Raw genomic sequence first — 23,310 nt, 5'->3', positions numbered from 1 at the left:
TCCCTTTTCCTGGAGCTTAAGGCAGCTCCTTTAGAAAGATTCCCTGGCTGTTTCCTTCTGAAGGCTGGGGATTCAGTCTGCTGTCCTCAGCGTGGTGAAGGGAGGGTGATCCTCCTTCAGAGTTGCCCCCTGGGGCTTCCGGCTTGGTCTCCTTTATTCTCCTGCTGGGAGCCCCCCTGCTCAAGCCCTCGCCTGCTTCTCCCACTGTGGTACTGCACTCCTCATCAGTTCTTCTAAACCACTCAACTATTTTTATGGCCGTGCAGTGGAATCCTGAGTCTCAAACTAAATATAGATGTGGGAAGTGAGAGCACACAGCCTCCTGTAATCCTGTGAGCCTGGCTCTGGCTGCGACTTTCTCAGCCCCTTGCCGCACTTGATGCTCCTTCCCATCTGGCCAGCTGGCCCTGGCTGTTGCTCCTCTGGCAGCGCTACTCGCTCATCTTCCCAGTTCTTTAAGAAACAAGGAGACCCAGTGCGGTGGCTCATGCCTGTAATCACAGCACTTTGGGAGGTCAAGGCAGATGGATCACGGGAGCCCAGGAGTTCGAGACCAGCCTGGGCAACATGATGAAAGCCTGTCTCTACAAAAAAATCTAAAAGAAATTATCTGGGTGTGGTGGCACATGCCTGTGGTCCCAGCTACTTGGGAGGATTGCTTGAGCCTGGGAGGTTGGAGGTTGGAGGTTGCAGTGAGCTGAGATCGCGCCACTGCACTCCAGACTGGGCAATGGAGTGAGATCCTGTTTCAAAAAAAGAAAAGAAAAGAAAAGAAAGAAACAGAGTTCTTTTCTGACTGACCCCTAGCTTCCCCTCTTCCTTCAGGTCTATGCTGCCTCCTATGCAGACCTTTGACTCCCATCTTGCTTGGGAGATGCCTTGGAATTCCCTGAGCCAGCTGCTCCTTGATGGCCAAGGAACACAGCCTCCTGCCCTGCTCCAGTCTCATTCCCAGAGTGCTGCAAGCTCCTGCCCAGCCCAGCCTCACAGCACGACCAGGGATACCCAACATATAAAAACCTCATTCTGGGCCCACAGACTCTCTCATGTTTAGGTTTTACCGCATCCATCCAGCAGTCCAGCTTCCCCATCAGTACTCATCAGTATGGGGGACTTGGGATTGCTAAAGCCACAGGGGACTGAATTCTGCTTCAAGCCATTGGCCCTGGAAGAAGCCTTTGGCTCGGATTCTGTAAGCTTCCCTCAAGAAAACTTCCCTCAAGGAACATGGCCCAGTCTCAGTTCTTGGTTTTTGGAAGAGAAAAAGCCAAAGACTGAGAATGGCCATGTTCCTTTTCCATAGGGGTCCTTCCGTTGTCAATTTCCTTCGGCCCCCTTCAGCCGCAGAACTCCCAGGGCCACAGCCTTGGGCTGTGGTTCCCACAACTACAGTGTGATTGATACCCCCAGACTGTGCGCCACAGGGGCTCTGAGAATGCCCCTCCCAGGCTCATGCTGTGAGGTAGACTGGGGGCTGTATCATTCCAAGGCCTAAGGCACTTGAATGGTTCCCCCTGCTGCCCCCATCCAAGTGTGGTGATCACTGGGGCCTATGGGGACCTCTCTCCTTTCTTTACTTCACCAGCAGCGATGGGTCCTGGCCCCTCTCCCTAAAGGTCCCGCATCTCAGGGATTTGCTCAACTTGCTGGGACCCTGTCTCACCCTGCACTAGGCCTCAGTTTCCACCATGATGAAATAGGGATGCAGAGATGCTGCATGCCACCATCTGCCCTGATGATGAATCAGGTACAGAGAGCTGAGCGTGTTGAGTGTGGAGCCCCTGGGAAGCAGGTTCTGAGAACAGCTGGTTCTTGCTATATTGAGGAGACATTTTCTGCCTCTTGGTGCTCACAAAATGCAGCACTGGTTGATTTCAAGGATGCAAGAAGCATTATCTGAGGAAGAAATTCTTTCTTTCTGTCACTTGCACAGATGAAATAAAAGGGCTGGGTCGGGAAGGTGAATGAATAAAAGGTGCTTTTGTGTGGCCTTTGCCTTTATTATGTGCCTTGCCATTCTCTGTTGTATTTGCTCTCCTAAAAGCCCTGCAAGGTGCAGGAGCTACTATTATCCTAGCTTTACTGGCAAGAAAACTGAGGCTTTGAGAGATAAGGGACCTAAATGAATGCGCACAGGAATTGTGACCCACTTGTGGAGACCTGGTGCACCTGGCATCGACCCCCAAAAGCTTCGCTGGGGTGTGAGGGTGGTGGCAGAACCTCAAGCCAGCCCTCCTGAGGTGAGAAAGCCTTACTCTGTGGACAGAAGCAGGTTGTGCCCACAGTCCCCTGCCTCCCCGGTGGACAGATTCCGATGGGACATCCTGGCAACAATCTCAGGTTGGTGTCACCAAGAGATCCTGTCCCTCCCCTCCTGTCCCCTGCTCACCTTGCCAGCCCCTGGTGTCCCATGTCCATCTTCTATGGTGGCAGTGTTCCAGGGAGGGTGGGAGGAGAGCAAGGCAGAGAAAGATGGGAAGGCTGTGGCCTGAAGACTGAGGATTCAGGAAGAAGCTTGGGGGCAGCGTCGGAGGATGACCTAGGCCAGGATCCCTCTACCCACAGTCTCAGGGTGGCTCCTTTCCAGCTACAGCCAAACAGGAGCTTGGGCCTTTCTTTTTTGTTGTTGTTGAGACGGAGTCTCGCTCTGTCGCCCAGGCTGGAGTGCAGTGGCCGGATCTCAGCTCACTGCAAGCTCCGCCTCCCGGGTTCACGCCATTCTCCTGCCTCAGCCTCCCGAGTAGTTGGGACTACAGGCGTCCGCCACCTCGCCTGGCTAGTTTTTTGCATTTTTTTTTTTTTTAGTAGAGACGGGGTTTCACTGTGTTAGCCAGGATGGTCTCGATCTCCTGACCTCATGATCCGCCCGTCTCGGCCTCCCAAAGTGCTGGGATTACAGGCTTGAGCCACCGCGCCCGGCCGCCTTTCTTGGTGTGAATGTTCTCCGCTATGGTTTGAATGTTCGTCCCCTCCAAACCTCATGTGGAAATTCAGTCCCAGAGTTGGAGGTGGGGCCTAACTTGAGGTATCTGGGTCATGGAAGTGGCTTCCTCATGAATAGGTTAGCACCCTCTCTGTGGAGTTGGGGGTGTGTGAGTTCTCGCTCTGTTAGTTCCCCTGAGAGCTGGCACCTCCCTCCCCTCTCTCTTTTGCTTCCTCTCTTGTTATGTCATCTCTGCACACACTGGCTCCCCTTACCCCTCCGCCATGAATGGAAGCAGCCTGAGGCCTCACCAGAAGCAGATGCTGGAGCCATGCCTCTTGTTCAGCCTGCAGAACCATGAGCCAAATAAACCTCTTTTCTTTGTAAGTCAATTCAGCCTCAGGTATTCTCTTAGAGCAGCATGAACAGACTAGGGCATTCTGTTATCTGGTGGACTCCCTGAGGCAGGGACTGCAGTGATGCTTCTTTGCATAGGAAAGCATTGAGTGCCATCATTATACCAGGCCCTGATCTAGGCACTCCCTGCCCAGCCTTGGTAAGTGAGCACATGAATGCCCACTGGCCAGAAGCCCTTTGAAGAAGAGTGGTGGGTATGATCCTTGACAGGAGCCTGCCTGGGGCTTAGGCTTGCTACTAACTAGCTGTGTGACCTTAGGAAACTTAAGCTAAGATATGCCCAGGTCAGGAAACTTAGACCATGACCTTAGGCAGGGTGGGTGGCCAGGCTGGTCAAAGGCAGGCAGGGCAGGACTTACAATTCAGCATGAGCTAAACCCAGAAAGAAGACAAGAAGCATTCTGGCCTAGGCTGAGGAGACCCAAGGAGCAGGAGGTGGACAGAGGAGCTCAGAGGCAGAACTGGAAGACAAGCTCCCCTCTTGGCTGAACTGTCCCCCAGTGGCAGCAGAAGCCCCAACAGCACTGCCAGCCCAAGCCCGAGGTGCTGAAGGACACGGTCCTTCTTGCTGAAAGACATTCAGTTACCTATCACACGTGTCACTGCAGCTGAGTCTGGGGACCTGGGAGAACCAGCAGGTGCCTGCCCTCCATGTCTGGACAGAGGAGTGGCTCCCAACCTTGGGAGGAAGCCTCTGAGAAACAGAGGCAGGATCAGAACAGTCCCCCCAGGCACCACTGTGCCAGCCTATGACCATGTGCCAGCTTTCCTTCCTGAAATGTCAGTGCTGTGGGTAGTGAACAAGCCATGCCTCTTTGCCTGTGCTCTTGATGGCTTTTGTCAGGAATTCCAAACCTGCCCTGGGCCCAGGAGCAGCTGGAGGCCTGGAACTGGGGGGTACAGGAATTCCAAACCTGCCCTGGACCCAGGAGCAGCTGGAGGCCTGGAATTGGGGGGTAGGCTCTCCACTGCACTGCGCACCCGGGTCCACCTGCCCTGCATTGTCTAGGCTCTGGGCTCTTCTTGCTCCTGCTCCATCTCCTCATTTGTTTTCCCCTTTTCTTCAGGCCGGAAAGCCTGGGTGTTATCGAAAGATGTTTAGGTTTCAGACCGTTCTCTAAAGTCTTTGACTTGCCCCAGGAGTGAACCTCGGGCTGGAAGACTGACCCGGAATTTTGGCCAGGGAACCACTGTGGATAAGTCCCTTCTCCACTCAGCCTCAGTTTTCTCATTTGTAAAATGAGGGCTCAGATTCGATTATTTGCCTTATTGCCCTTTAAAAAATTTATATTTGTTGCATCAGTTATTAGTCTGTGACCTACTGATTATATATAATCTGTAACAAAAAATACATTAAATGAACAGAAGTCCAAGATGAAAATTGCCCATGATCTGTTTTGTGAAATGACATCAATATTTGTGTTGGTTTCTGACATTTTCCAGCTCTTATTCAGGTTCACATTCAGTTTTAACAGATTTACGGTAATATCACACATGGGAATTTCGTATTGAGTTTTAATGGATTTACGGTAATATCACACATGGGAATTTATATTTAACACTGTCCATCAACATTTTACCCTAAGCATCACTTTTCCTTTTCCTACCTCTGTCTTTTTCCCCTGCTCTCATCTGCTGAGGTAGCCAGTGTTAATAGTTTAGTTTGCATTCATATATAAATAGAGTATACATTTATATATATATAAAGAATTTATATATATATAAATATGCAAAGAATTTGCATTTGGTGAGAGGAGTCATTTTTTATTTTATAAAATTGGGATCACTCTTTATAGATTTCTCTGCAACTTGCTTTTCTCATTTAATAATATGCTGTGGAAATCCATCCAGACTGAGGGATAGAATGCTAACTAGTTCTTTTTTAATAGGTGGCGTAATTCCATGGTATGGTTGAAGGTATTACAGTTTATTCAACCGTTTCCTGATTGATGAGGACTTGAGCTGTTTGCATTCTCCCCCCACCTCCCCACCACCACACTAAAAACAATGCTTCTGTTGAAGAGTCAAACTCTGTAAAACGTTTGAAGAGATTTATTCTGAGCCAAATACGAGTGACCGTGGCCTGAGGCACAGTCTCAAGAGGTCCTAAGAACATGTGCCCAAGGCGGTTGCGCTGCAGCTTTGTTTTATACGTTTTAGGGGACATGAGACATCAGTGACTTATGTAAGTAAGTAAGTGAGAGTGAACCACGGTGTACATTGGTTCAATCTGGAAAGGTGGGACAACTTGAAATACAGTGAGAGCTTCCAGGTCATAGATAGATTCAGAGATTTTCTGACAACTTGAAATATGATGGGAGCTTCCAGGCCATAGGTAGATTCAGAGATTTTCTGATTGACAATTGGTTGAAAGAGTCGTTATTATAGAAAGATGTGGAATCAGTAGAAGGGAGTGTCTGGGTTAAAATGAGACGGTGTGAAGACCAACGTTCTTATTATGCAGATGAAGCCTCCAGGTACAGGCTTCAAAGAGAATAGATTGTAAGTTTTTCTTATCAGACTTAAAAAGGTGCTAGACTCTTAATTGATTTTCTCCTGGATCAGGGAAAAGACGTGGAATAGGAAGAGGATTCTCTACAGAATGTAGATTTTCCCCACAAGAGACAGCTTTCCAGGGCCATTTCTGAGACATATTTACAAGGCCAATATATAAAAGGAATGTATTTTGCTGTAAAATAGTTCAGTTTCTTTCAGGGCCTGCTATCGGTCATATGATGCTGTACTAGAGTCAGGTTGGAATTTGCTACAGATTTTGTCTCATTGCTACAAACAGTCTGTTTCGTCACTCTTAAGAGCTCTGTTAAGACTGTTTCACTGTTTTTTGTTAAATGTTAATGCTGGCCAGCTGTGCCTGAATTCCTAAGGGAGGAGGGGATAAGGAGGCATGTCCTACCCCTACTTCCCATCATGGCCTGAACCAGGTTTCTTTGCAATGCCCTTGGCTGAGAAGGGGGTCCATTCAGTCTGCAGCAGGACGAAGCACAGACAAAACCTCTGAGATCCCGGGTTGTAGAAGGAAGGGTTTAATTCACCCGGGAGCATCGGCAAGCTACTGCCTTAAAATCTGAGCTCCCTGAGTGCACAATTTCTGGCCTTTTTAAGGGCTCACAACACTGAAGATTTCACATGAAAGGGTCGTGATTGATTTGAGCAAGCGGCGGGTGTGTGACAGGGGCTGCATGCACCGGTGGTCAGAGAGAAACAGAACAGGGCCAGGAGTTTCACAGTGTTCTTCTGTACAATGTCAGGAACGTCAGTTTCTAAGTCATGAGTTGATTTTTAACTACTGGGTTTAGGCCAGGCAGACCCAGGCCTGGTGCCGGGCCTGGTGCCGGGCTGCCTGTCTTCGGTTTTACTTCATTGTTTTTATCTTAAAACAGGTACTGAGTATAAAACAATATAAAACAATATGAGAGGGTCTCTCTCCTCAAGTCAACTGGGGGGCTTAGAATTTTGTTTTTGGTTTACATTTCCATAAACATTTCGTAATTCACATCTACACAGACAGTGGGTCGGGGCACCCCTCTCTCCGCATCCTCTCCAGCACTCATAGTTAGCAGTCTTTTTAATGTGTGCCAGCCAGTCTGCTGGATGAGAAGTGGCATCGCGGCATGACTTTAATTTGCATTTTCCTGTTTACTAGTAAGCGTCTTTCCATTGGTATGAATTTGGTCTTGATTTGAGTTTGTGAGGCAGAATAGCAGAGATGTAAACCGTATTTGTGGACTGTTTGGGTTTCCCGTTCTGTCAACTGCTGTTCCTATCCTCTGGCTGTTTTTTTTGCTAGGTTTGTCTTTGCACTATGGATGTGCTGGAACTCAGTGCGGAGTGTTAACTTGCCTTCTGTCAACATTTTGCACATATATTTTCCTAGTCTATCATTTGTCTTTTGACTTATTAGGGTATTCGTTTTCATACAGATTTTTTTCTTCATTTTATGTAGTCAGACATGTTTATCTTTTTTTTTTTTTTTTGAGGCGGAGTCTCGCTCTGTGGCCCAGGCTGGAGTGCAGTGGCCGGATCTCAGCTTACTGCAAGCTCCGCCTCCCAGGTTTACGCCATTCTCCTGCCTCAGCCTCCCGAGTAGCTGGGACTGCAGGCGCCGGCTACCTCGCCCGGCTAGTTTTTTGTATTTTTTTATTAGAGACGGGGTTTCATCCTGTTAGCCAGGCTGGTCTCAATCTCCTGACCTCGTGATCCGCCCGTCTCGGCCTCCCAAAGTGCTGGGATTACAGACTTGAGCCACCGTGCCCGGCCATGTTTATCTTTTTTTAATGGCTTTTCAGTTTCCTGTTTTGTTTTTAAAATCTCAACACATCAGCTATATTCCTAAGCTTCCTTCTGATTTTTTTTCCGTTTAATTTCTCTCATTTAAGCATATAACCTTTCTGGAATTTATTTTTTGTCAAATTAAAGGTTGGCTCAGACAGGTGTGATGGCTCATGCCGGTAATCCTACTGTTTTGGGAGGCCAAGACGGGAGGATTGCATGAAGCCAGGAGTTCGAGACCAGGCTGGGCAACATAGCGAGACCTCTGTCTCTGCGAAATTTTTTAAAATTAGCTGAGCCTGGCGGCACATGCCTGTAGCTGAGACAGGAAGATTGCTTGAGCCCAGAAGGCCAAGGTTACACTGAGCGATGATCACACCACTGCACTCCAGCCTGGGCAATAAAGCAAAGCCCTGTCTCTAAACAAACAAACATTAAGGTAGGCTCCAGTGTTCTTTCTTCCATGCAGATAGCCAAATTCAGCATTTCCTGTCTACACTCTCAGACCCAGTGGGCCCCCAACAGGTGCCTGGGAGGTGGCTACCGCATTCGGGGCTAGGAGGTCTGGGAAGTGGTGCAGATGCCCCTCCCCCGCCATGGAGATATTCTACTTTTGTTGTTTTACAAAATAGGCTTCCAGTAAAGATTTGGTTTGGACAAAGTGTTCTGAAGCTGAAGGAATTTTGAAAATCCCTTTCAGATGATCTCTGGGGGCCCTTCCAGGTTTGACATTCTCTGACTCAATAATGCCCAGGACAGCAACTGCTTATTAAGGAAGAGAAGGCAATGGCTCGGTGTATCTTTATCCAAAAGTAATTTCAATAGTGAATCCCAGGTTGGCTCAAAGTGGGTATTGGAATCACAGCATTTTAGAGGTGGATGGGACCTTGGAAATCCTCTAGTCCAGTGCCTCTCAATCCTGGCTGCCTTTAGAATCACCTGGGAGTTTGTTAAAAAGTCCTGGTGTCCTGGACTCATGCCAGACCACGTAAATCAGAGTCCTTCAGGGGGAAGGGAAGGGAAGGGCCCAGGCATAAACTGTTTTAAAAATCTCCTCGTGATTCTAATATGCAGCTAGGGCTGAGAACCACTTTGCTAGCTCAACTCCCTTGTTTCATTAGTAAGTCAGCCGAAGCCCAGAAAAGGTGAGCCACGTGTGACACAGCTGGCGAACAGTAGGGCTGGGACTAGAACCCTGATCCCGGCCTCCTGGGTTGACTTTTTCATCTACACCAAGTGCCTCATCAGGCACCACTCCTTGGATTTTTAGCTGGTAACACTAACGTCCCTGTATGAATGTGTTGTAACTTTGTATATGATCAGCTTCAAAGTATTCACTGCATGCAATTCTGTGCATCCTAGAGAAATAGACTTAGTTCTACCTTGCAGTACCATGGTGGAGAACAGGGTCATAAAGAACAAACTGTGATAACAGAGCAGGACATTTGGTACGTGCACGTGAAAGAGCCTGCTGCAGGGAGGGCGTGCGAAAGTAGGAAGGGTGAGTTGCCAGGGAGGCCAAGGAGGCTTCACACAGGAGGTGGCATTTGAATTGAGCCTACTGGGTGATTGAAGAGGACTCTGACGGACAGAGAATCAATGCTGCAGTCTTGCCCCGGGCAGTGATTGGCTGCCTGATTTTTACGCAGGGGCTCGGAAGGGCAGGGATGGGGGCAGCAGGGTTTCAGGGCAGAAATGCTTTAGTATCAGACAGGGTGGGGGCCCAGCCTGTCTCAGGCGCTCTGATCTCCCTCTGCTCTGCCCACAGGAATGAGACCGTGCTGCACCAGTTCTGCTGCCCAGCCGCCGACGCCGAGCAGAAGCCCGCCTGCTCCGACCTGGCCTCCCACAGGTGGGAACTGTGGCCCTTCCTCCGTTCTGCACCCCCACCTTCCTTCCTGTTGCAACAAAGCACATACCCCTGCACTAGCTATTGGGCCTCCTCCTCTTGAGTCTCATGTGGGGTAGTTTGTTTGCTTTCACCTCCTTCCTCAGACGTCAGTTTCTCTCTGCTCCCTCTGGACCCCAAATGAGCCATTCCCAACGTTTAAGGTCATTATGCCCTGGCGATCACACCCCGAACGTACGCTCCTTTCTTCTGAACAGCCCATGTAAAATCTGATTTTCGTAAGCAACCAGGAAAATTGGTTTGATTGGGGACATTCGTGTCTCTCACATGGGAGGGTGCCTGGCACACAGGGGTGTGCACTCAGCCCATGCATAGTGCCCAGCCTTCCTCTTCCATCAAGGATTTATACTTTTCTTTCTGGTTTCTCTTCTTCCAGTCAGCCCAGGTGCCTGTCTTTAATTTTTCAGGATCTCTCAGCCCTGGCTACATTAGTTGACAGCCTTGGGATGGAGTGGGAGAGTTGAGGAGTCAGGTTTTAGAGCCACAGTCCTAAGCTTTCTCCTCTGCTTTTTCCTGGGTTCTCCTACCGCCCTCTGCCTCCCTCTCCCCCTTCCTGGTGCTCCCTCTCCGTCCTGGGATCAGCCTTCTCCGTCCGCATCTGCTTCTGTCTCTCTGCCCTGGTGTTTCTGCTTTCTCCTCTTCTGTGCCCATGTTGTGCTCTCCGCCCGCCCCCTGGTCTGTGTGTTCTGTCAGCCTCTCTCACCCTTTTCTCTTGTCCGCCAGTTTGTCTGTCTCCATTCTGCACATTTCTCTTTTCTTGACTTGTTCTTTACTCCACTTGGATTCTGGCCTGAAATTTGCCCAGTCTGTCCGTCTCCTGTTACGGAGTGAAGTTGGGCAAGTTACTCCACTCCCGTGGGCCTCAGTTTCCTCATCTGGATAGTGAAGGGCTTGGTCTGTCTCAAAAGTGGCATTCTCCTATCATCCCATCGAGCCTCTGAGCTGCTCACTGGGGCCAGACTGGGCGGGTCTTCTTGTCCCTGAAGGATGAGAGGAGAGTAAGGGTCAGAGGAGCCAGGGACTTGTCCACAGTCACAGAGCAAGGACCAGCGCAGCCACGGGAAGCTTAGGGTATCGGACTTCTCATGCTCACCATTTTCAGGTTTAAAATCCAATGATTCTGTGATCTTTCCCCCTGTATCCTCTGGAAAATAACTAGACAGTGATCAGAAGTGGTGGCTAGTGACCTTGGGGCACGGACAACCACCCCATGAAAGGCATTGCTGTTCATTTTCCCTTATAGGGTAGCCAGCAGAGGTCAGAGACAGAGGCGGGGCTCTGAGGAGGACTCTGAGAGAGGCCACACAGCCTAGCGGGTCCTTCAATCCAGGGCCGAGGGAGGGATGGGAGTTACTGAAGCCAACCGTGTTGAAGATGGGAGGCTAATGTTTTCAGTGTCCTTGTGACAAGTTTTGGGCCAGGCCTGGAGACATAAAGGCACATAAGGCCAACTTGGACCCTTGAGAAGTTCCCCATGCAGTGGGACATTAGGATACCCTCAAAAGGAAAACTGCTCACCTGGAAATTAGAAGGAAGAAGAGAAACGGGAGAATGGAACAGTGGAGGGGAAGGAAAGAGGAGAGCGTAGAGATGTGGAAGACACCAGGACGATGTAGAGGAAGACCCTGACTGCCCTGGCCCCTTCCCATGAGGCCTCACTGTTCAGACACATGGCCCGAGTCTCCGTCCCGGAAATTGCCTTCCTTGCTAGGGGGGAAGAAGAGAGAAAAACTCTCTGGCCTGCCTCCAGCTCCATCAGTTCAACTCAATTCAGTAAGCACTTTATGGATACTAACCAAGCACCAGGCCTCAGTGAGGATGGAGAACACACCCTTGAGAAGCCCAGGCCTGGCAGGGGCGGGCAACAGAGGTGGTCCCTTGGGTTTCCTGTGGTCTCTCCTCCCATCCGCTCTCAGCCTGCATGCTCGCTCACGCACCAGCACTCCCCTGCTGCCCGTGTGGTGCCCACCTGCAGCCCTAGCTCCAGGTGGGAAGGAGTGGGAGAGAGGCAGCCCCAGCAGCACGCCAGCACATAGGTAGACGTGGGGCAGGGGAGGGGTGCTGCGCTCTCAAGGGGCTGGGGCTCCAAGGGGCTGGGTTATTTTCTAGGGTTGGAGGTGGACGATAGGAAACCCATGATCTTAGTTTCCAAGAGGTTTGTTGTTCACCTGCCCCTGGGAGGTGTGGGCTTTGAGGTTGGGGATGGGGTGCTCTGGGGAGGAAGTGTGGGAGGTGGGAGATTCTCTTCAATGTTGGTTCATGGAGGGGCCTATACACCTTGTCCTTGGGGGACAGGGAGGATTGTCCACCAAGAAGGTCCAGGGCTTCAGCTGCTGTCTGTCTCTAGTTCCCAGTTATTCCAAGTTGTCCTGTCTGTCTGTCTGATTTGTAGTTTCCTAGAGCCTGTTTTTGTCTGTCTGTCTCTCTGTCTGATGTGGCTTTCTTGGCTTCTCTGAGAGGAGTCCCTCTGGATGTTTTATGGACAGCCCAACAGCGTATGCGTTTGCTCTTGGCTTCTTGGGGGAATTCTATCCTAAGATAAAGTTTCCCTGATCAGACTCTCAGTGTCCCTGCTCCCAACCCTATCAACGATTCCTTCACCAAACCTCATCCCTTCCCCTAGCCCAGCGGTCCCACCTGCAGAGCATAGCCACAACTTCCCAGCAAGCTCCTCTAGTGGAATGTGTCACAGTCAGAGGCCAGCCTGTGGGGCTGGCACAGGCGGGTAGGTCACACAGCCCTCTCAGGCGATCTGGTATGGACTCGAGCTCTGAGACAAGACAGGCTCCTCCTCCATCAGTCTGGCTCCTCCCCTGTCAGTCTGGTTTCCCACTAGCTCAGCCAGTAGGAATCATGGCCTCCTGAGGATTTCTAGGATCAGCCGTTGGCCTCTCTAGGAGACCCCAGTAAGGAATCCAAAGTCAGTGAATCCGGTGTCAGGGGCTTTGGTGTGCGGACTCAGCCAGCCACAGGATCTCCCTTGCCATCCCCCGCAGTCTGGCTAAGGCCGGCCCCCACTCCAGCTCCAGGGCTGAGCAAGTGCCCTCCCTGGGGCACTGCAGTGGCTGCTCCTCTGGCTGATGAGAGATGTAGAGATGCTGCTCAGCCCAGAGGAAAGTCGGCTCCCTCCCAGAAAGACCCAGGGCCAGAAGAGAGCCTCACCCCTCCCGAAGAGGCAGAGAAGCCTCGGCCCTGCCGAGGCCAGGACAGCCTTCCTTCCCCTGCCACCTGCAGAGGAGCAGCTGGGGGCTGGTGTCAGGGAAACTGTCTTGGGGCTGGGAGCCTGACAGGGAGTGATTCTCCCAGGAGCAGGAACCCCTGAAATTGAGCACATCTGGAAGTGTGGGTGTCTGCAGAGGGAGGCTGAAGGGTGGGCGTCAGCGATCTGGGGTACAGTGGAGCAGCTATGGGGCTGGCAAAGCCCTGCGAAGCTGGATGACCAGATAGAGTTATTACGGGTTCTGCTCTGCCCTGGTTCCCCACACCCCGCTAGGAAGGCAATCTATGTCTGCCAGGGTAATTAGGCCCTCAGCTGGGAGCTGGGGATGGTGCCTCCTCCCAGCAGCCAGCCAGGGAGCAGCAACTGCGTGCCAGGTTCTTTCTCCGCAGAAAAGATCGCCCCCTGGTCTTTGCCCCTACGGACCGCCTCCCTGCTGCCAGCTAATGACAGGGCTTTATTCTGGGGCGCTGAATAGGCCAGTAATTGCAGCCCTACTTTCGATCCTGCGGGCTCCCTTCCCTTTCAGGCTCTCAGCGACATTCAGAACAATGACCCAGTAGCTGGCCAGCTGCCTCCCAGCATAGAGCCCATTTGTCTCAAGGGTAATAATGGGGCCAAGATGAGGAAGATGGGCTTCTATTAGAGTAATGGGAAGAGGCGGCTGTGGGAGAGGATGGGGCTCAGGAGAAGGAGGCTGGTTTCAGAAGGGGGGGGAGGGCTCAAGAAGGGGAGGTGGGGCTCAGGAGGGGGAGGTGCGCTTAGGAGGGGAGGTGGAGTTCAAGACCGGGAGGCGGGGCTCAGGAAGGAGAGGGAGTTCAGGAGGGGAGGCGGGGCTCAGGAGGGGAGGCGGGGCTCGGGAGCGGGAGGTGGAGTTCGGGAGGGGGAGGTGGGGCTCAGGAGCGGAGGCGGGGCTCAGGACGGGGAGGTGGTAGGCAGGAAACAGAACAACCCCTAGGCCTCCAGAGCAAGAAGGGATCTGGGTAGGGGTGTAAGGGGCACTCTGTCCCTCTGCTGACTGAACTGACTCACTGCTGGTCCTTGCTTCTTCCTTTTGCAACCACCCCATCCTTACTCCAAGATGGAAGACATATTGAACATATCATTTATTGAATGTGCCAGGGACATCGTGCTGGGCACTCTTGATATTTTTATCTCACGTAATTCTGTGAGATAGGTGTTGTTCCCATTTACAGATAAGGAATCCAGGATGGAGGGAAGTTAGATATCTTGACGGAGAGACCACTGTTAATTATTTCTGAAACTGGACAGTGAACCCAGGTCCAATTCCGACACACCACCTCTTTTCACAGAGTTGCTGCTAGAATTTTTTTTTAAGCGCTCAAGAGAAATCCTCCCAGCCATTTCACCGGATCTTAAATAACATGTATTTTCTCTGATTATAAGTCATACACGCTAGTTGTTGGAAATGTGGAAAATACAAAATATAAAGAAGAAAATATAAATGGGACTTCATCATGTAGAATTAACTGATGTTAGTATTTTAGTGTGCAGCCTCCCAATGTTTTATTTCTCTGCGTTGGGTTTTACATCCTCCCCACGCCAATCAAAAAATAAAAATAAAAAAGATTTTCTAGCCTGCACTTCCCCCTTGGGCGAGGCGTACTGCGCCCCTTTACAGGGCCTCTTACCCTAACCAGTCCCTCCCGGGCCACCCGCCCTGGTGGCCCACGTGGCTCGCGTCGTCGCCGCTAGGCAGCAGCACGGCAGGGGCTCTGCCGAGGCCTCCACGTGGGGTACCCTGGAGGAAGGGGCACTCTTCCGAGAACGCTGCGGGGAGAGCCCTGCATTAGCGTAGCTGGAGCATCTCCGCCTCTCCTGCCTCTTTCCATCGGCTGTGATGGGGCCTGAAGCATGATCAATGGACCAGCCAGTGTTTACCCAGCGGTTACGGAGCAATTAAATTCTCAATCGATACAGTTTAGTCTTCAAACAGCTGGGCTGGGGCGCCGCGGCCTCACCTGCCTGCTCCAGGAGTGGCGTCCAGGCTGCTGAGAAACCGGCACCACCCACTGGTGGCTTAGGGTGGCAGCGTGGGTCGGTCGGGCGGTACAGCTGCGTCCTCTCCCTAGAAAAGGGCAGAAAAGCCCTCGGCTTTCCCCAGAGGCCCTGTGGGGCAGGCCTACCCTGCCTGCCTGGCCCCAAGCCCCGGGTCTCTGCCTCCCGCCCCAGGAAGGCAGTGGCGGCAGGGGAGGTTAAGGGAAGTTTTCTTTGTCTCCTTCAGGGTTCACTGGTTGGTTGGGAGAGGACTTTGGAGAGGTTGGGATGGGGTGAAAATCCCCACAAGTCCCCTGCAGTGGTGGGAGCATCTTGCCTGCTGGCGGGGCAAGGTGGGGGGTGGGAATCCTGGGGTTTGAAGACTGGGCTCTGGGGCGGGATGGAGTGCACCTGCACAGAGGAGCATCCTGGGGAGAGGGGGCTTGCTCCTGTGGTTTGGGCTTTGAGAGCAGGTGTGCTCATGGGTGGCTGAGGAGCTGTGTAGTTAGAGCAGAGTCCAGCCGGCCTGGGCTCCGTGCCCAGGAAGAGGGCCGAATTCCGACCTGGAACTACAGGAATCTGCCCTAAGGAACTGTGTGACCTGTCACTTTACCACCCTGTGCATTTTTGTCCCATTTGTGTCTTCCTCGCCAGATTCAGGAGGCGTAAAAACCAAAATAGAGGTCAAAGTACTTTGAGACTTTGGGCGGGGGGCGGTATTAAAATATCCCAGAGAGTATTATGAAAGTTTTGTCTTGTCATTGACTTTTGACTTTCTGTTCAGAGGACTCTCCTCAGCTGGGATGTGAAACTCCTGTTTGGAGTCAACTATTTGCCCAGGCCAATTTCCTTGTGTAATTTTCCCTGCCAGGCCTTGAGGCCTTGAGCCATCCTCTGAGACTGGCCCCTTCATGTGACCTAGGCTGTCGCCAGAGGGTGCTTGGGAAACCTGTCGGAGATGCTGTGCTGGGCTGCCCTCAAAGAGCTGCTCATTAAGGCAGACCACTTTTTGTCAGCAGCATGTTTAGAGATGATTGGAGGAGAGGTCCTGCTACCTCTGTGTCTGTTTTGTGTCTCCCGCCCATGAGGGAGAGGAAGCAAATACTAGCCACCGTGTCCTGAGTGCTTGCCATGTGCTATACAAGAATTATCTTGTTTAATCCCTAATAGAAGCTGATGAAATATTATTCCCATTTTACAGCCAAGGAAGCTGAGGATCAGAGACAACAAATGCCTTGACCAGGGGCCATGTAGCTGGTGAAGAGCAGAGCTAGGTTTTGAACCAGGTGCTTGTCAGTTGCAGCCTGTAACCACCAGGGCAGGAGGCTAGCAGAAGGCAGGTGTCAACTATGGGAAGTGAAGATGAGGCAGGGCGGTGAACAGCTGCTTCCCACGTCCCCAGCCACAGCCAGTGGGTGACTGAGAGCGCATAGGTTATTGTTCAGGGCCTCAAAAGGCCTGGCCTCTCTTCCCTGCCCCTTTGCCCTGCCCCTTGAGGCTGAGTGTGGACTCCAGGTGCCGTCAGGTAAATGCACCAGAGCAACCAAACTGAAGAGAGGAGTGGCCCAGAGAATATTTTTAGGGACAGAAACAGCAACAACAACAATGCTAGGCTTTATTAGTTAAGGAAATATACCTAAGTAAAGATAATACTTCCAGAAAAAGTGAAAGATGCCACGAGGAACATCTAAGCTTTCTCTAGCCCAGGGTATTCAGTAATGCAGTTTTATCCAGTTTCCTGGGAAATGTGTTCTTATTTCATTTCCTGGAAGCTTCTTGTTGGAATCTTTTTGGATCTCCTTTTCTCACTTCCAGGGAGAGTAACCTCTGTAGGAGTAGAGATTTTTCTAATCCCACTATTTCCTGTGCTTTTGTTTTATTTTCTCTTCTGAAAGGTCTTTACCTATTCACTTATCTTTTGCCCAATTACATGACCATAAAAATGATTTTGTACCTGATGTACCTGATGTATGACAAAAAGGGTTTTTAATTTGTTTCATCAAACCAAAAACGAGGAAATAATCTATAGCAAGAGTGATTTGATCAGATATGGCATTCTTAAGACTTTTTACTGCCTTCGAGCAACCATGGAATGGCTTAAGAAAGGAGGTTTTTAGAGATTTCTTTTGTTATGATTAAAAAAGCAAAATAGGAAGGACAGCTGCCTATGAAGAAAGACTGGAGTGTGTTGCTGTCTCCAGCAGGGAGACTTTCCGTGATTCCCCTTAGCACCCTCAAGTTAAAGTGGCTCCCATTGTCTGAATCAATATTTTCTTTTTTTTTTTGAGACAGAGTCTTGCTCTGTCGCTGGGGTTGGAGTGGAGTGGCCGGATCTCAGCTCACTGCAAGCTCCGCCTCCTGGGTTCACGCCATTCTCCTGCCTCAGCCTCCCGAGTAGCTGGGACTACAGGCGCCCGCCACCTCGCCCGGCTAGTTTTTTGTATTTTTAGTAGAGACGGGGTTTCACCGTGTTAGCCAGGATGGTCTCGATCTCCTGACCTCGTGATCCGCCCGTCTCAGCCTGCCAAAGTGCTGGGATTACAGGCTTGAGCCACCGCGCCCAGCTTGAATCAATATTTTCTACCAGGCCAAATCTGGGTATGATTTGTTCTAAGATTATTTTGACCACATCTCCGGCAGTGACAGCTGGGAGGGGAAGGCCTGCACTCTGGAGAGGTGGTCTACCATTACCAGCAGATACTTTACTCTCCCTGTTTTGGACATTTCTGTAAAATCTACTTGAATGCTTTGAAATGGCCTTAACCCAGGAGGTCTCCCTCCGGTAGTCTGTTTTCTAACCACCTTTTTGTTTATTCTCTGGCAGGTCACATAACACCCACACAGTTGTTTAACAAGGGTGTAAATCCCAATATACCCATAATTCTTGAGTATTGCATCACACATGGCCTGGAGACCCCAGTGACTTCCCTTACGGGGTGTGGATATCAGTTCTGTCCTTATGAGTTTGCTTATCATTTCGGTCCTGTCAGGGAGCACCCACCTCCCATTCTCAGTTTGGCCCTATCTTGCGCAGCTCTTCCTCCTCCTCTTTAGAACATTGGGGTTTTAATAGCACCTTAGGGATATCTGGGATTAGGCCAAAGAGTTTAACTTCTTCCTCCAGGGAGGCTTGCTTAGCAGCTTTATCTGCGTCTACAGTGTTTCCTTTCTGATGGCCGTTTACTTGAACTATGGCTACCTCTGCTGGAGGCAGGAGGCTTTTTAAGACTTGTTTGACCAGTTTCCCATATACCAGTTATTTCCACCTGCTATTTATTAGGCCCTACTTTGTCCAGATCTTTCCAAAGGTGTGTACTACTCCACAGGCATATCTGGAATTAGCATACACAGTGCCTTCTTGGCCTTATACGAGCTTCAGGGCTTGGTTAAGAGCATATAATTCACAGGTTTGGGCTGACCAGTTATTGGGTAATCTACCTTTTTCTCATAAGGTTTGTTTGTTTCCATCAATGACAGCCTAGACATTGTGTCTTTTACCATCACTCGGGATGGCCCCTCCACAAACAGCCTCATTCCATCAAGTAGTAAAGAAATTCAGGGGAATTTCTTTAAGTTCTGGTCTAACTTTAGTTTGATATTCTATAATATCTAAACAGTTATGGTCTGATACCTTCTTATTCTCCTCTCATTTCCCTAAGAAACTGGCTGGAGTTCGTTTAGGCACCTCTCCAGGGCCCACTGACCTCAGGAGGAACTTGAGGAGGCAAGAGACTGACCAGCTGGCCTTTCAGGGTGCCTTTGACTGGGCTCTGCTGGGTCTGACTCTGGACCAAGAGCTGCTGGTTGGAAGAGCTGCCAGTCTATGGCGGCTTTCCTGATGGGCAGTTCTCATCAGCGCAGGCATCCCTGGCTCCTTCTTCGCTTTGAAGGCACCATCCATCTCCCTGGCAGGCCGGGAGCTGCACTGTTTGTATTCCACGCCACCCCCGCTGGTGACCCAGCCACTGCAAAGGGCTTGTCCTGCTCTGGGAGGGGACTCAGTCGCTTTTCCACCTCCTCAGCTGCAAGGATCGCCCCCTGGCCCAGATCAGCTCTGGGAAACAGAACTTTTATACACCGCCGCTCAAAGCCTCCTGGGGGACCTCTCCCCAGCACGAGCTCTCTCTACTTCAGGGATTGCAAACGGGCATTTTCTTTCACCTGTATTGGGTTATTAAGTTTTTTTAACTGATCACTAGCATTTAAAAATCCTATTTCACATAAAAAGTCAGAGTTCTGGCCTCTGACAAAGCAGACAACCTGGCAACACAGGGCCAGCACTGTAAGAACAGCCGAGCAGCTGCAGCCCCTCTGCAGAGATGTGCCCTCTTCAGTTAGCCACAGTCCCCGTCCAGCCCTGCAGCCCTCCTTCTCACCATTTTCTGGCCCTGTTGTCCTTTGAGTTTACAACCCTAGTTCGGATCTTCCTTATGTAGCTCCCTAGCCCTTCTGCTGCCTTACTGCCGGCTGCCGCTGGTGGACTTACAGCCTCTCAGTAAAACAGCAACAAACTGTCATGGTCATCTCATCCATTTACCCTTCCATAACCTGAATCCCTTCTACTGCCTCCTGACAAACAGCCATCTAGTCTTTGCCATAGGCAACCCACTACTCCTCAAGCAGCCTGACCCTAAACTCTCCTCCCCCTCCCTTTCTCACTTGTACCCCAGAGTTCCTGGGCCCTGTCTCTCCTCAGTGGCTGCACTGCACCCTTTCCCCTGCACCTCCTTGTTGCTTGAGCCTCTAGAACATTCCCCCAGCTCTGCCAACCTCTGCACATACTCTCACTTCCTCTGGTTCTCTTTCTTCCTTTTGCTTTATTTTTCTCCCCAGTCTCAACTTCGGTGTCTGTCTTTGATCTCTGTCTTTTCCAGTCTCTCGCTCTCGCTCATTTTCTTTTTTCTCTCTCTCTATCATCCCGTTTCCTTTTTCCCTCACACTTAGTTTCTTCTTCTTTCTGTCTCTGGGCACAAGCTAAACCGTGCTGGGCCCTGGCCCCCGACAGTCTGCAAAGATGGACAGCTCTGCCGAAATGACAAAGATTCAGCAACAACTTTTATCAACAGCTTTCAGCAGCCAGCTTCCACACATAGTTGTGTGGCCGACTCTCCCTTGCCTTCAGGGTCGGCAGCTTAACTCTTTCTCTCTTTCTCTGACCCTCTACCTTTGCCATTTGCTCCCCTTTCTCTTTCTAATTTTCTTTTTTACTTTTTCTCTTTCTCTCTTTCCCAGTGTCTCTTTTCTTTCTTCTTACAAAAACCTTCTGAGCTTCCCTCAGTAATTCCTTAATCGGTTTTTCATTCCACCCATCAATCTTTTGCAGTTTCTTGGTAATATCAGGCCAGCTTTTGTCACAAAATTAACTTCTAAAAGGCCTTGCCCTACTGGGTCCTCTGGACCTAATCCTAAATATTTTCTTATTTGATCCCTGAGCCTCTGCAGAAATGCAGAGGGAGTCTTCTCTTTTTATTGTTGGATCTTGAATGCTTTCAAGACGTTTTGTGTTCTAAGAGTGGACTTTTTAATCCCCCCCTTGGGTCCTGCATTTAGGCCTGATCTCTGAGGTTATTGTTACCCCATCTGGGATTTGCATTTGGGAATTTCTGCTCAGCTGGCAGGACTCCTTCACCCGGAGAATGGGTCTCTCCCAAATGATCATGGCTGCCGTTATAATTACTCCCCTCTCTTCCCCAGGAAACAGAATATTTGTGATTGACAGTATCTTAGCCCAAGTATAAAAATTGGGTCCTAAAAATGGATCTAGTGCTCTGCTCAACCGAGGGGGTCTTCCCAGAGTGGCCTCATTTTCTTTTTAAGATTCCGAACCTCAGTACTTGTTAGAGGCACACTCACAAACCCAACTCCTCTCTGTCCCAAGGGACTTCTCTAAGAGGGTACCTGTCAGACATCCGCTGTTTGGAAGGAATAGGGAAATTCTCAGTGTCCTTCTTACATTGTTCTAATTCTTTCCTCAAGTTTGGATAAGGATTTAAGGAAGCATCGGGTTTAGCTTCTTCACGACCTGCAGATTCCTCTTCCTCTGAGCTTCCCGTTGCCTGCTGATCTCCCTGTTCTGTACTTCCTGAGACGAATGGGGGGCAAGCGTGTTAGGGGATCCCGGGCTTTTCACTGGGCGAGGGCTTCTTACTATGCTCTTTTTCTTCTTTTTTAAGGGGAACATGGGGGTTAATTCACCAATCCAACAAAGAGCATAACCTGTATCCTCTTGTGAGGGTGGAGTTTTATTATTCACAGAGAATTAAAGCGTGGCACACCCAGTCCTCATCTGAGCCAAACTTAGGCCAAAAGACCAAAGGCTGACGAATGGGATTTTGGGGCCAGATAAAACAACAATACTTTATCATCTTTTGCTTTTCCTTGTCGCTGGTTTGCGGAGTATCCCTTCAAACCTGCAGCATTCTCCCCAGCAGACTGTTTGGGGGAATGTCAGAGGGTTCTCCTTTGCTCCAATACTGCATTTCACCGGAGGGTCAACATTCGCAGCCCCCCACCTGCCATGTGCTTTGCTTTGTAATTGCCCCGGGGCTCCCCGTGAGCAGGTCCCATCCCTGGCCATGCAGGACGCCTTCTTACGGAATCCCTGGCAGAGGGCCTTGGGGATGAGACGGTGCACCTGCTCATGCTGTGGATGGGGAAGCTGGGGCCCAGAGAACGGGGGACGCCTTGTCTAAGTCAGTGTGGTGGAAGCACCAGATTCTTCTGGAAGCCCAAGTGCTGCCCTGGTCTGCCCTTCCCCTCGGCTAAAGGGAACTCTTAAAGAACTAAGGGGAACTCTTGCCTCTGTTCCCTAGGCCTAGAATTCTTGTTTCCCACTTTTGGTTAGTCTCTGTGTCTGAGCTTTTCCCTGTGTACTCAGCCTCCCTTCCTGGAGGTTTCTCGCACTTCCTTCCTCCATGCTGGCAGCTCTGAGCATTTATCCTGGGCTTGGATGCAGTTTCTTGCACCCCAAGGATGGAAATGATAGGAACGATGAGGGTTTTAACAACTGGCATCCATACTACATTTTCCGAGTTACAGAACGCCTTCTGTCCTTTTGCTTACTTGATTCTCACCACAAGGATCCTCAGCTTCTGACCTTGTAAACAGTCAGAAGGGCAAGAATCACTGTGTCCATTTCATAGCTGAGGAAATCCTCAGAGAAGATGAGCAACTTGTTCAAGGCCACAAAGGTAGAAGCAGGCAGAGGTGAAGACCAGAGCGCATACAAAGAGAGGGCAACAATGGAGCAGAGGCTTTAAACCCGCTTCTTCCTTGTTCCTGTTTGAATGTGTCACCTTGCTCACTCCCCAGGTGCCACTGCCACACAGCCTGGTGGGATCTTGGTGTGGTCACCATGTTCCATGTTTATACTGAAGCTTTGAAGTCTTGGAGAATCAATTAGGCTGCTGTGAGTCCTCAGATTCCTCAGGAATGAGGGGAACTGACTCATCAGAAACAAACTCATAAGAGACTGACATATCGTATTAGTATGAATTTACTAATTTATAAGGAGAAACTATCCTGATGAACAGGATACTCATGTTTACTGATCACTGAAGAACTTAAAAATAGTTAAGGCTCCTTCCCTCCCCAGATGCGAAGGAATGAGCACCAAATGGTTTTGTGGATTCCTTTCTGGTTTGGAGAGAGAGAGAGAAGGGTGAGGAAGTGGTAAAGGAGTTCCCTGGACTAGAAGATAAATTCAGAACTTCAGGGAAGCACTTTAATGTGTAGCAGCTGAAAGCATAAACCAGGTAATTCAAATCTATGTTCAGGTCCTGGCTTGGCCACTCACAAACTCTATGACTTTGGTGAAATTCCATAAGCTTTCCAACCTTGAGTTTACTCATCTGTAAAATGGGCATAGCACTTACTTCTTAGGGTGTTTGGGAGGATTCAATGTGATAATGCCTGGAAAGGTGTCCGGCATCTAGTAAGGACCGCATACATGCTAGTTATGTTAAAGCTGGATTTCCGAGGGCAGAGAGGGAGAACTCAAAACAAGATTTAAGGTCTAGAAATTCAGATATGACTAGGGAATGTTTAGAAAGTACAGGCCACGTGCTTCATGTGATGAGCCCCCTGGTATGGCAAGCATGTTCCTCAGGTCCCCAGCGTGTTGTTCAGACACAGCTCAGGGACCTGAACAACATGCTTGCCATACAGGGGCTCTGGCAAGGTCTCGTCCGTCCCATGGGATAGCAGGTGTTGGGCGTGGAGAAGAGGCAGCCTTTCAGATGTTTGTGTTCCGGCCCAGCTCCTGACATGGAGCGGTGGCAGGATACAGCCCAGTATTCGAAAAGAGAGGAAGAGAGAGACTCTGAGAACTGAGGGACCAATTTGGGGAGGAGATCGAAGAAGCTAAAGACCCAGATGAATGTCAATCAAATAGGACCAACAGGCTCAGGGATTTTCTAGACATCAGGGCAGGAGAGGAAATGATTTAGCTCAGCAACAGGCTGCCACAGTGCAGACTGGGATCGGATTAAGAGCAGAAGCATTTATTTTGTCAGGAAACTCTTCTTGCCAGCCAACAGTTGGACCGCCTGTTCTCCT

The 23,310-nt window shown here is 50.2% G+C and overlaps 1 protein-coding gene across 1 annotated transcript in view; it reads left to right on the top strand.

The window, feature by feature from the left end:
• The window catches only part of IQSEC3 (IQ motif and Sec7 domain 3), a 100,719-nt gene that overhangs the window by 24,801 nt on the left and 52,608 nt on the right, over positions 1-23,310 (top strand). Inside the window, exon 2 of the mRNA XM_011957132.1 lies at positions 9,399-9,482. The gene's annotated coding sequence lies outside the window, so the exon portion shown is untranslated. The remainder of the gene's footprint in view (positions 1-9,398; positions 9,483-23,310) is intronic.

The sequence above is a fragment of the Colobus angolensis genome, unplaced genomic scaffold, assembly GCF_000951035.1.
Source record: "Colobus angolensis palliatus isolate OR3802 unplaced genomic scaffold, Cang.pa_1.0 Scaffold437, whole genome shotgun sequence".
Classification (NCBI taxonomy): Eukaryota; Metazoa; Chordata; class Mammalia; order Primates; family Cercopithecidae; genus Colobus; species Colobus angolensis.
The sequence above is the reverse complement of the archived record's forward strand: the minus strand, read 5'-3'. Positions and strand labels throughout refer to the sequence as shown.